Source organism: Gouania willdenowi, chromosome 10 (genome assembly GCF_900634775.1).
Source record: "Gouania willdenowi chromosome 10, fGouWil2.1, whole genome shotgun sequence".
Taxonomy (NCBI): domain Eukaryota; kingdom Metazoa; phylum Chordata; class Actinopteri; order Blenniiformes; family Gobiesocidae; genus Gouania; species Gouania willdenowi.
Window position 1 is genome coordinate 34731078 of NC_041053.1, and position 14043 is coordinate 34745120.

Here is a 14043-nt window from a genome sequence, read left to right on the forward strand (position 1 = left end):
TTTTCATTTTTAGCAGCTCAACTAATTTACCTTGAATTGCATTGCTCATCTACACAGGGCAGGTTGTTGGCAGGCATATATGAGGGGGCAGTCAGAAATGTTTAGGGGGCATCATTTGTCTCCAGCACTATGTTTACCTGTGCTTATAGTAACAGTGTTCTCTTCATTGAATTGGGTTGATAGCTACTGTATGTGTCCTACCACAACCTAGAGAAGTGGATTGTACTTAGTCAGGCTTCTACCTTCAGACCTGTCCAACTCTGGTGTCTCACCTGAAGACTGAGCTCCTGGTAGAGCTCTTAACATCACTGAGGCACGCAGACCCCCTGACCACAATAAGGTGGCAATCCCTCAAGAGGGGAAACTGAAAAATAAAATAAATAAAATATCCTTCATTCAGATTTTATCAACACACAAATAACATATCTTAACTGGATGATTTTTTATTTTATTTCTGTGTTGATGAATTCACCCAGGGGCTGTGGGGTCCTTTGGGGTTTTGATGAAACTTGTTTGGTTGGGAGTGAATTTCAACAATAGTGGCCGTTTCAGTCTCCCGAAATGGTGACCAATCCCCTGTTGGCTCTGTCATGGTTGCCATGGTAGCCGTTGTAACCATTGTGTATGATCTGGTGACAACAGGGGGTGAAATGGGGGAAGAGGGGGCGGGGTGGCTTTAGGTTCAGAGGTGGGCCCTGGCTACCTCAGCTACGGCCCTGGAGTCAGCTGAAATGTGCTCCTCAGCCCTGGTGGTGATTGTGGACATGGTGGGGCTCCTCCCCCTACTCATTCACATCTTTTACACAGGATATGATGACAGCGTCCATCTGCTTCATCTCGTAAATGCATCCCCAGGCTGCGTCTGGAAGGGGTCTCTCCAGTCTGCTGTGGGCACGCCCAGGAGGGCTTCAAACTCAGCCTCCATGGCCACCGTGTAGTGCAGTGACATGCGGTGAGGTTCGTGGCTGGTGAGGCACTGACTTTTTCAGAGTCAGATTTACAAATATTTGAACCCATTTATGTAGTAGCTTGAATTCACCATTCAGTTGGTCACTTTCACATTGTTTTCCTAATTAACCATTGCAATTCCACAATTCACAACTCAATAAAAAATAAAACTGTGGTGTATTCATTGTCTTACTTTTACTCTTAGGGGCGGATTTACTTAAGGTTTAGTGGTATTAAAATGTGAGCAAACGTCACTATTAAGGCATACAAAACCCAGGGAGTTAAGAGTACACCACCGCTGCACTTTCCAATGCGCCCTCAATCCATTTAGTGCATTTCCTCCTGATGAATAGGCAAAGTAGGCAGATCTTCCAGAGGAATCAAAAATATGGGAGAAGAAAATGCAAAAAAATTTATGCAGGGAGAGCAATGCGATTTATGAAATCGGGAACTGTTTGCGGTGATAGTCTGAAACTATTGTCAGGTAGTTGACAATATCAGTGTACACAATAGACGGAAGACTCTCCGGGTCGTCATTGATCCACGACGAGGAATCCGACTTGTATGGATCTGCGCCACCAACAATTTTTTTCAAATATCGTGCCCTTTCCTACCAAGTCCTTCCCTGTATGCCTTTGCATCTATCATGCATTTTGAGGAGCTTTTCTTTGGTTTTGGACATTTATCCATCATCGCGCATCCGGGTTACTGCACAGAATGTGACGTAGGTGAAAACCCTCTATAATGAAACAGAAAATGTTCTTCATTCTGTCTACCAGGGTTGAGTCAATTACAATTATAATCACATTATTGATAATTAATTACAATTTTGATGTAATTATTGTAATTGTAAGAATCTGCTGCTGTTGTAATGTAATTGACTTCAAATAATTGACTTTGTATTTGGAATTGGAAATTCTATAATAACTGTCAGTTACAAATTAATTCAACGCAAAACCTGTGGAACCATGTTACAGTTCTATGCCTTACGAATATGCAGTTAATATTTATTAAAGTATGTTTCAGATCAAGTTTACCCATCATTTATCTTCAGGATCATTTTACAATTTAACATTTTTTAAATTTAGGGCTATTCTGACAGATAAAAGGCTCAGACGCCCACACTAAAAATATTGATACCACTCTTTTCATTGATAAGGAAGCCTAACAAGGAAACTGAGAAATGAGAAACAAAGTAGATGATAAATAATATTTTAGTGCATTTTACAGCTGATTTAAGACATGGGTCAATACTGACCCGTTATGATGCTGACAGAGAGCTAACACAAGAGGAAGGTTACATTTTATGGAGTTAATTATTAAAATCTCAGTCATTTTGATTATTTGTAATTAAGAATGTAATCGTAATTGACTTTCAGGGAGAAAATAATTGTAATTTGAATTGTAATTGGGAAAAAATGCTAGTCACCGTAATTATAACTGAGTTAAGTTATTGGACGAGATGAAACTGAATTGCCCCTCGGGAATAAATAAAGTATTCTGAATCTGAACAATTGAACATGGATAATTGAAGACGTAATTGTAATTGAAAAATGTAATTGAACCCAATCCTGATGTCTACCCTTCATTTTCACTGCAGAACTCACAACAATAAACCTCAACTGACCAAGCGTCAAGGTCAAATATACATCAACATATGTTTTTTTTGGAAAGTACACACACTGATTGCTTGTGTGCCCTGTGGTCCACACGCTGCCTTCCCGTCATTGCCTGAGGCTCAAAGCTGTTCTAACCTCTACAATAGGTGTGGATTATTTTCACGGTCCTATCTAAGCGAGTATCTACAGAATGGGGCTTTCTGCCATTTCTCCCACTATCAGACCTTACTGGATGTCCATAAACCCACGCTGGGCCAAATTTTCACCACATATTTGATTGGTTGTGTAATATTTTTAATGAATCACTCTAATTATGTTGCTTATGATGTGAGATGAGTGCAATTACCACTCATTTTGATGGAAAATGTATTACCCAAAGGTTCAGCTTTTTAGATCATTGTGCTTGCTTCCAACCTTTAAATTCTTTAGGGCAGGGGTTTTCAACCATGAGGTCGAGACCCCATTTGGGGTCACAAGACACTGGGAGAGGGTTGCCAGATGCCTTTAAGAAATAAAAATGTTTTCTGATCAATTTTAGCCCATTTTTGCTTATTTTTTCCCTTTTTCCGCACCAAAATTGCCATATTTTAACCTATTTTGAAAACTTGTCATGTTTTTGCTCCTTTCATTGCATTTTTGCGACATTACTACCATTTCTGCCACTTCTCCATCAAATTTTAATGCCTTTCTGCAGATGTTCAGCACTTACAGACCCTTTCCACCACTTTTCCCACTTATATGTTGACCCATTATTGTCACTTTTAACTGCTTTTTATACTGCCAGCTTAGTTTTGGCTATTTAACCGCATTCACGATTTGTCCTCCCCATTTTTGGCAGTTTAAACTAATTGTTCCAAAATTGACATTTTGTACCCTTTTTTTTCTTCTTCTTTAACTTTTAACTAATTTTTGTGGTTTTTAAAATCCCATTTCACCAAATTTTTTGGTCACTTTGAACCCATTTTATGTCTGATTAAAACAAGGATTTACATCAGTGGGAATTATTCAGATAAATAAATAAATAAATGTGGTTATCACAATGGACCATCATTTTGCTGACTTTATGGATGGACCCCAAAAAGCTCTGCCCTTTATTCCCCTTTATAGATGGCCCTGTCTCCACATGACCAGCAATCAGGAGCCTTCATGCATTGCCACAAATTACACATTGATCTTCGTAAAATGACACTCTAAAAAACAGTATTATCAAAAAGGCCCAAATCTGACTGCAGCTACATTGTTGTGCACTAGCCAAACCTGCTCTCAAGTCTTTGATGCCCTTTGCCACCACATACGTGTGTGAAAATGGATTTTAAGCTTTGACACATTAAAACAAAATACAGAATAAGACTTGGCATGGAGAACGATTTTAGACTCAGACTCTAATTCAGCCAAACATTGCAGAGTTTTGTGCATCATCTCAACCTCACCCTTCCCATTAAACTTGTAGATACAGGGAGTTGTGTTTCACAAGCTGGGCTTCCATTACAGATTTTTGCAAAAATAAAAGCAATATTTCTAAATGTCGACAAAGTGTAATTGTGCTTGGAACGTGTTTCCATTGAAGGCTGTTTTGGGGGAGGAGCCTTGCAACTCCCGTGTCATCCCACGAAAAAAGTATCTCTATCGCGCTTTTGCGACATTTCAATATCAAAACGCCTGAAATACCTCCTAACGGAAGCGTAAAAACATTTTTGCGATATTTGGGTGTTTCCATTACCAGTTTTTATTGCGCTATTTAGATTTTGTGCAGTTGCAAGGGTAATGGAAATACAGCAGTTAGAGTTTTTTTGTCTCTCCACTGTAGCTGAAGCATGTTCATGTGGATTTGTTATTGTTTTTTCCTAAGAATTTCATATTTTGATAGCGCATCAAGATTACAACTACTATTGTAATTTGCGCTCTATGAATAAAGTTGAATTGAATTGATTTAATGTTGCATTACTGGTCAGTGTTCAATCAATAAACGTTTGGTGGAATGTTTGGTAGATTATAAGATATTTCCTCACTGAAAATGCCAGTAGGCTAATTAATTCAATAAATAGAGTGATAATACAAAGATGTTTTCTTGTGTGTTTACAGATTATAATTATTAAATATCATTCATAACATTATTATGTGTTTTAAGTGTGTAGGAGTAGGCAGCTTCAGGTTAAATAGCTGAAGGGGTACGGGACTGTGAACAGTTTGGGAAACACTGCTTTAGGGCATTTTGAAAGGGCATAAAATGTTTGCATAGGCCTATGATGATGTTATTCTTGTTGAACACAATGACAATAGAGCAGCCACATATTTTGGATAATTATTTTCCACTTAAACACACAGCAGACATGGTGTTGCTGTGGTTGACGTAAGACAGGAGCGTCAAACTTGAAATGTTATTTCAGGGGCCAAATATGAACAAGTTCGTTTTCAAGTGGGCTGCAGATTTTAGGTAAAAAACAACAATTGTTTTTTAATATCAATCCCTGCCGGATCTTCAAAAAGTAAAAAAAAAATTCTTAATTTTGTAATCAATTTTTGTATAATATAGAGGAAATTTGTGGAATGGTTAGTGAGAAATTGCAACATTTGTGGAAAAATTGAGAGTTCTTTCCACAATTTGCAAATAAAGATTACTGCGAGCCCTTAAAAATATTGTTAAGTTTAATTGAATTGGTGAATTTGAACGAGATTATTTGGTAATTTTCACAATAAATAAATAAATGTTTTCTCTGTCATTGTTACTGTCTCCTGCTGGCCGAATTGGATGGTCTAAATGGCCGGATTTGGCCCCCGATCCTTGAGTTTGACACATGTGACCTAAGATGACATATCAGTTTTTTTAATTTATATTTGTATAAAACAAAAATGTGAAAATCTTCAGTTATTTGATTCATATTTTGACAATAAAATGTCAGAATGCCATTTTTATTTTATTAAATAACAGGAAAAATAAATAACGATGTTCTTTGCTACGAAAACATGCTTAGATCTACTCTCATATTTGTAAAATTATACAACCACCGACAAATGTTTCCTTCATTTTTGCAATGGACTTCTAAAGAAAAAGGAACATTCTTTTTTTTTTTAAGAAAAGTGTTCCGTGTATTGCTCTACTTCACAAAGTCAAAGAGAGTCCTTCAATCAAAACAGCTTTTTTTTTTTTTTAATGCAGGTGGAGTCTGGCACTACGTGACCCGTTTCTATTCATAGCACTAAGAATATTCATCGCCAGCTCATGCTTACCAAAATTTACAACAAGTCAAGCATGGAGCTCTGCATTTGGCCCAGAGGGGGGTGGGGGTGGGGGGGGACAATTATTCATACTAACTAGAGACACAAAAGATGAACTTACCTTACTGGAGCAGAGGCAAAGTACATGTCTGCTGCCTTCCACAGTGGATAGGTGCCTACGCAGTTTCAGGCTGCAAGGAAAAACAAAAAAAAAAAAACAAAAAAGGAAAAGGCTTCAGTAAAAGTGAACAATATATGGACGTTTTAGGCCATTTCATAATAGCGACACGTCAACAAGCATTTGTCAAGTCATTGCTATGCAGGTGTTATCCTGTCGATGCATTAAATGGCCACATTTTAATTATTCATGTACATTCAATACATCAGTTCATTTGTGTTTTACTTGATGCTTGGTTGAGATGGCCTGGTTACATATTTAATTTAACAAAGCGCTGTGGCCAACCAACCACAAAACAACAGCCTCGGATTCATGACCTCCAGGTACCAACAGGTAAATGTTTGTCCTTGTGCAATGCTGCCAAATACACTGTGTAATCAGAGCAGTAGCGACAAGCTATCAAGCCTTTCAGGAGTGGGCGGGGTTGGGTCTATAGCTTTGCTCTCTGAACAACATAAAGGTGGGGTCCATCCATAAAGTCAGCAAAAAGATGGTCCATTGTTGTCTGAAACTGTGATAACCATGTATGATGTAAGTCCTTGTTTTAATCAGAAATAAAAAGTGTTAAAAGTGACCAAAAATGGTGGAAAAGGTGGTGAAATGGGATTTAAAAAACCACAAAAATTGGTTAAAAGTTGCAAACTAAAGTGGCCAAAAATGGACAGAAAAGGCAATCGTGGCTCAGGTGTTCATGGGTCGTCTTCTAATCGAGAGGTTGGGGTTTCGATCCCAGTACCTGACTATGTGTCGAAGTGTCCTTGGGCAAGACACTGAACCCTAAGTTGCTCCCAGTGGTCGACTAGCACCTTGCATGGCAGTCCTGTCCCACTGGTGTGTGAATGTGAGAGTGATTGGGTGAATGAGCTGATATGTAAAGCGCTTTGAGACTGCTTCAGTGTGGTGATAAAGCGCTATATAAAATCAAGTCCATTTAGTCCATTTAGTCCAAAAAAGGTTCCAAGTGTCAATATTGGCTTAAAAAAATGAACAATTAGTTTAAACTGGCAAATAATGGGCGTGACTAATTGTGAATGTGGTTAAAAAAAAAAGGCTTGAAATAGGGTGGCGTTAGGTGGCAAAAGTGGTGGAAAGGGTTTATAGGTGCTGAAAATGTCTTGAAAGTGGAATGTCCAGAGAAAGCATTGAAATTTGATGAAGTGGCATAAATAAGTAATGTAGCAAAAATATGGCAAAAAACGATAAAAATAGGTTTAACTATGGTAAGTTTTGTGGTTGCAGAAAAAAGGTAAAATGAGCAAAAATGTGCTTGAAGTATAAAGAAAATATTTTCAGTTTCTTAAAGGTATCTGTTGTCTCCCAACCCCAAGGTTGAGAATCCCTGCTCTAAACTACAGAAGTAATAATTTCAGTATGTGGGCAGCTAACGACGAGTTAGGAAAAGTGGCCTGGAATTCACCCTATTGATTCTGAATTTGGAGTTATGTTATTGATGTCTTCAATCAATGTTCATTATTTACTCCTGTTGGGTGCTATACACCTCCTAGCAATGAATAATGAAGTGAATTGAACAAAGGCACTACAGTACATTTTTCCTTGTCCTTTTTGATATTTTGAACATATGTACCAACAATTGGGCTAATGTAAGATTGGTAAAGGCTGGCACCCTTCTTCACATTTTTTTTTTTTTTTGCTCATCCAAAGAACTTTAACATTTATCAGAAACTTTAACAATATAAACTCAGATTTTTTTGTGTCAACTTCTCATTCACACAAAGGAAAACACATGATTCAACAGTCATTCATCATTTCTACGTTTATATTTGTGTGAGCAGCAACTTTCTGAAAGAAAACGCTCAAGCATTGTTTTCTCCCAAAAGATATTCAGCAACAGATTTGAGAATGTTCTAGAAGGCATACAGAGAAGAGTTATGAACACGTTCAAATGATTATCTTCTCTTAAAGCTGATGCATTCCTATCACCCCAAAAGCCCTACTGCTGCCTCGTCTGCTTTAATCACATCTTTGTTCCATATGATTTAGGTGAATGAGATAGAGAAGCTGGCTGTTCTTCCAGGATCTACTGGCTTATTTATTTAAGAGGGTTTCGTCCCCCCTTACACACACACACACACACACACACACACTATAGCTGTGACCTGGAAAGAGAAAGAGAACGCTAGAGAAAAAGGAGGGGAAGAAATATGAGACACACAGGGGATGAAATCTTGAGTATGCCAAGGTCAGCAGAACTCACACTATGGAATAAAACAGTAGAAAGAAGTGGCCAACACGCACACACACAGAATTGCCATTAGATACACACTTTGATATGAATGCCAGATAAAGTTAGGACTACAGATTGGATTAAGTGTATCAAATTGTGATCGTTCATTCCTGTCAGCTCAGCGAAAAGTCGACTTGGATGTAGAGATGAACCGAAATGGAAATTCTTGGCCGAAACAGAAAATGAGAAAATCAATGCCGAAAACCAAAACATTGAAAGAAAGTAGTTAGATAATTATTAGTCCCATTGTATTTATGGCTCTGAATGCATACTAAATTCACTAAAATTCAAACATTTCACTTGTATGAATTAATATTAATACTTCAAAGAATAAACCAATTAACAATATGACATTTATTTAGCATTCCAACAATACAAAATATAAAATCAAAAAATAAATTAAATAATGTACAGGCCTAAAACTGACTGAGCTGCTGAAAGAGAATCATACTAAATCTGAAAAACTGCTTCTTAGCTTTATTATTCAAACATGTTCTTGGAAACACACATGTGCTCTGTGTGCTTTGACTGTGACGTGGATCATTTCTTGTTTAATTTTGATCTCATCCAAGTAATGATCTTTATAACGCGAAGTACAGTCGTGATAAAATCCAGATGATCTCTGAGAAACGTGCGCTTACAGAAACCAGATGCTATCGATGAACAGCCGTGCGTCAGGCTGCCGTGCTAACGGTCCGTGTTGACACAGGGCTACACGTAACCACAGTGTCTAAGTGACAGAAACATAAAACACACTATACAGTCGCTCCGTGAGTCTTCGGTCAAGTTTTAGGGCCCAATAACTTCCACGTAAACCGAACCGCGGATGGAATTACGGAATCCACTGTTGAACGCGGAAATTGACAAAATGTGGATGAACCGCCGTCACCATGAGGCAAAAAACGTTTCTCGTCCTGGCCGCTTCAAACACCGTCTAAACCACCCCAAACACCATCTTAACTGCCAAAAAACTACACAACTCAACACTAAATACGGAGCTGACCAGTTCCTGCTTAACTTTAATGTGTCTGTGAATCTTCATCCGTTGCTGCGTCACTCCGTGAAAACATGAGCATCCTACGTCAGCTTGTCAGAGTGAAGAACATCTCATCAGAGCTACAGAAGATCTGTGGATAAAGTTGTTCTGTTGTTGTAGAAGAGACCACCGATGCCAGGGATTGTAGAGTCTTAAACATTGTAGGTTAATAATAACTTGATAGTTTCTAATACTGTAAAATATTCTGACCTTGTGTCCATTTGTTCTTGTTTAATCAATACGGTCTGGTATTATGTCATCAGGATCATAAAAATTAGGTTAATTTAAATTAAGTTAAAATTCCATATTCATAAATCGAAATTCTCAAACATCCATCCAAATGTTCATGTTAGATGTTATATTGATAGTTTAAAGTTTTTGAAAAAAAAAAAAGGTGAAAGAACTCTACTTCTATATGAAGAAACGTAAGATACTGCGATGCCTGTATTTGTTTCATTCTTAGTGATGTTTTCCCTAACTATGTTCTCTGTTCCTTTAATGTTGTATTACAGATTTGTAAATTTGTAATTTGACAATAAAATTTGTTAAAAGAAAAAAATTAATTAAGTTGATGAAAACTTCATCAATAAATCAGTAAACCATTGATCCCTGAGGGGAAATTAGGTGACATTAATGCATGCTCATACATCTTTATATGACATAAATAATTAAAAAAAGAGCAGTCAGAATAACCCATGTAAGTGTTACCTTTTAATTTTAATTTTTTTTTTAATTTATTTATTTTTTTAATTTTATATTTATATATATATATTTTTTTTTTGACATGAATTTTTGTTTAATTATAGTTTTCTTTTCAGGTTTTGTATTGAATTTGTTCTCTCACAGGAGTTAAAAACTAATATTTTCTGAAATATTTCATATATATATTTTCTTAAAAAAATGTGGAAAACATGGAATTTGGAAAACATAAATTGGATTTTATAGGGCTCTAAAGTTGGTCTGTTTCCAACAACCGTTTTCTTTTTTGGTCGGCTTTTATTTATTTATTTATTTTTTGATGAGAAAAGTGTTTTGGTGGCCGGAATTTTGCTGCATCACTATTTGGATGTGCCAACTGGAATGGACTCAACCCTCCAAATTCCCTGATCAGATAAGTGGGGTTTGAGAGATGAATGAATGACAGAAAGACAAGGAAAATCAATTAGAAGTGGAGAAAAAGCATTAGAGTTACACCATACATCCTCTGCCCTCTGATTGTATTCATCGTCATAATTTCTCACGAGTTCCCTAAGGGCAATAGGTGCTGAATAATTGATGTGCCTAAAAGCTGTTTGGCTCTTTGAGAGAGAGCCTGCAGCTCTCTGAGGAGACAAAAAGTAGCAACAGCTTTGACAACAGCAGAAGCCAGAAAGCCTCGGTGAGAGGTTCTACTTTGTTCCATCATAACTAGTATTTGGTGCTGAAACAATCCAGGACACATTCATTACAAGGCGGGAGCCTCACAGGCAAAACACATCAAAGACCCAGTTAGTCTCAGTTACAAGGCATGAAGACGTAGTTTGGGATTTCAAAGTGAACAACTTAAGTTTTATTATGAAGATGTAAAGAATCCACATTATGCAACACTGCTGCATGCACCTCGAGGTAGAAAACAAACTATTCAAGTATAGGGTGGAATTCTCAATGTATTGTTCTATAAATTTGTTACTAACAAAGCTATTGTTCTACAGGCCAAACATAGGCAACTGGCAGCCCGGGGGCCACTCCTGTCTAATTTTATGCAGCCCCCAAAACAAATCCACAAAAAATGTATTTCAAGAAGTTAAAAGGAATATAAAGCCCACAAAAGAACTCCCAAAACACACAAAAACAAAACAAAGATTCCTAAAATACACAATGTGACAACAAAGACAGACACAACAACCACAAATAAAATGACTATGAAAACAACACATTACTGAATAAGCCCAAAGACACACAAACTGTCAAAATGGTACAAAATGACAGGAAAACACAGAAACAACAAAAAATACAGAAAGTGACTCCGAAAATGCACAAATTGACAATATAAATGCAGAAAAATACAATAAATTACAACAAGAACACAAACAAAATAACAAACAGAAAATGACTTACAAAACCACAGACAGAGACAAATTAATGCTCTGATCAATCATTATTCTAATGCTGACAAATGTTGACAAAGTGGCCCTCGGATCAGCTACAATCACATTTTTGTGGCCCCCGCAGTGATAAAGTCAACCTTTCTCCACTGACCAGCATACATTTAACATCAGTGATATCAACCATAGTTACCCTGGTGAAAAATAAAGGTGTTCAGTGTATTAAAATTTTGCAGATTTTTGTGTACTTGAAGCCACAGGAATTGTCAAAATACTTCAATTATGTCTATAATTAGTTATCTTAAAGCATGCTACTTTGGAACAACTCATATTTTAACTGTAATTAAATTATACAAAAGCTCAACTGGAAGTGTATTTAGCATGCTTTAGTGTATGACTTTAAATGTACTAATTCATGCTAAATTAGTAAATTACTAAATGGGTTGAAGTGTATGTTCACAGTATTAATATTGGACACTTTCCAAATATTATTTTTATTAATAAGTAAGGTGTAAGATAACTTAAAATACGTTCAGACCTAATATCAGAGTATTGGTATTAAAATGTGCACTTCTGAATCAGTGTATGATAAAATGAGTATGTCAAAAAATATGTTAAAAAATTAATTTCAAAAAAGTACACTAAGAATTACTCACAAAACTCATTTGAACTACATTTTTTGTGTAATAGAGTACAGTTGTTGTAAAGTATGTTGAAACTGTTTCTGTGAAATTGTGATGCTAGTATATTTACAAAAAGTACAATTTATTTAAGTACATTTTCAATACACTCGTGAACATAAAGTACACTTTTCATTCACCATGGAAGCTCGACGAGAGCTAACAATTGGAGTGCATGTACTCAAGTTTGGTTTACAAGTGCAATTTAATAGTGATGTGAAAAAAATGTCACTGATACTTCTAGTGAAGCAAGAATTGTGAGTAGTAGTAGTAAAGCAAAAAGGAAGTGAGCATTATAATGCTAATAAGAGGGCAGGAAAAAGCAAAGGCTGGTCATTAGCTTTTAAAAATATTCCAACCAATCAGGGTACTGAATTTGGTTCTAATCCCTCCTACTTCATTCATATTAGGTCGACTAGTACTACTAGTAAATCTTTTGGCTGTAGTACTGTAGTCTGCTAGTAATATTAATATTATTTTAATATTTTTTGTGTACTCGTACTTTGTTTGCTAGTAAATTAATTAATTAAATTAAATTAATTGGTTTTTGGTGCACCAGTGGGCAATAGTACCTTCTTAGTACAGCAAAAATAATTTACTAGTAGACAATTTTGTGTTATTAACAGACCTAAAATATGTTATGAGTAAAAACTCAGAGCTTTACTATTACTAGTAACACACTATTATATGATTTTGCTTTACACCTAGTGGTTAAAAAAAAATCAGGCTTGTAATCAAAGGGTCACCGGTTCGAATCTCACCCGGATCAACACTGAGGGATGTTGAGAAAGTCCCTTAACCCCAATCCATCTGCTCCCCGGCCTATGCCATTGGCAGCCCACTGCTACCCATCTGGGACACTAGCACTACGGTGATTAATAAAGGTTACATTAATATTATTATTAATGTAAAGTAATAGACTGACACGTTCTCCTTGGACAGGTTCTCCTGTTTGTTGTGTTGTTGGCTGTGCAACACTATTATGGGTATACAGGGACCTCATGCAATGAGAAAGGTTCTGTCATGTTTGGAGTGGAGAAAAAAGTGATTAAATGCATCTTTTTTTTTTTCTAGTGTGTTATTTTTCTGCGATTCATTAATAGCAATTAACGTAATAAAGTCCCAATGGCCAGCCTGAGTTTACTTTCCCCAACTTAGGGGTTTACTAGTGACACTTTTTTTGCATCACTGGTGAAGTTTATTTGTAAAATAGTAAAACCCAAAATTGAGTACATGTACTCCTGATAGGACCATTAATATAGGTTAACTATGGTTATATCACTGACAATACGTTCACATTTAAAAGGCTTTCCATAAATTATTTCATAGGTGACAAGTGGGAATTTATAAAAATGAAACCAGCCTAACCTACAGACAAATAAAGGTGATTAGCCATTTTGAGTGATTCAGACTTTCTGGAAAAAAAAGAAAAAAAACATACAAAATACAATTGTTTTGCTTTATTACTACTTTTATAAATAATCATAAACCAAGCGAGGGAACAATTCTAAAACACTTTCCTTTCATTTCAAACTTAACTGAATTGAGGTTTGACGATACTGACAAGCAACTTTGTAAGAACACAGGATGTGACGCCCTCAAAAATTCCAAAGCATGTTGCAATAAAATGCAATAGTTCAACTTGCTTAAATAGGACGACAGGCTAATGGTGAAAGTTTAATAAAATACTGGAGCAATCTTGTGGTTACTGTTGCAGCGACTTTCATGTACAATGTATTACTTTTTAAAAAGCTTTTAAATTTCACAAATCATTATGCAGTGCAAAGTACAAAGCCTTTGAACTACACAACTCAAATGTTTTAAAATGTCTAAGCTGAAAATAACAGTACTGAGAGATTTTCTTTAAGGAAAGAAAAATTATATTGACTACATCAAAAATGGGCACAACATTATGACCATTGGCAAAACAAGTCAGGAGCAATAATTTATTGGGACATTTGTTTGTGCGTGGGATGAATTTAGGTTGTTGTGTTAGAAGAAGAAAATAACCACAAGCATAAATAATTAAGCTAATTT

The 14043-nt window shown here is 36.2% G+C and overlaps 1 protein-coding gene across 3 annotated transcripts in view; it reads right to left on the reverse strand.

Annotated features, from left to right (window-relative positions):
* lingo2 (leucine rich repeat and Ig domain containing 2) overlaps positions 1 to 14043 on the reverse strand; it is a 316615-nt gene that overhangs the window by 253150 nt on the left and 49422 nt on the right. For 2 of the 3 annotated variants that reach the window (XM_028459815.1, XM_028459816.1), the window contains exon 2: positions 5905 to 5974. The gene's annotated coding sequence lies outside the window, so the exon portion shown is untranslated. The remainder of the gene's footprint in view (positions 1 to 5904; positions 5975 to 14043) is intronic. The other variant, XM_028459817.1, reaches the window with a different exon arrangement.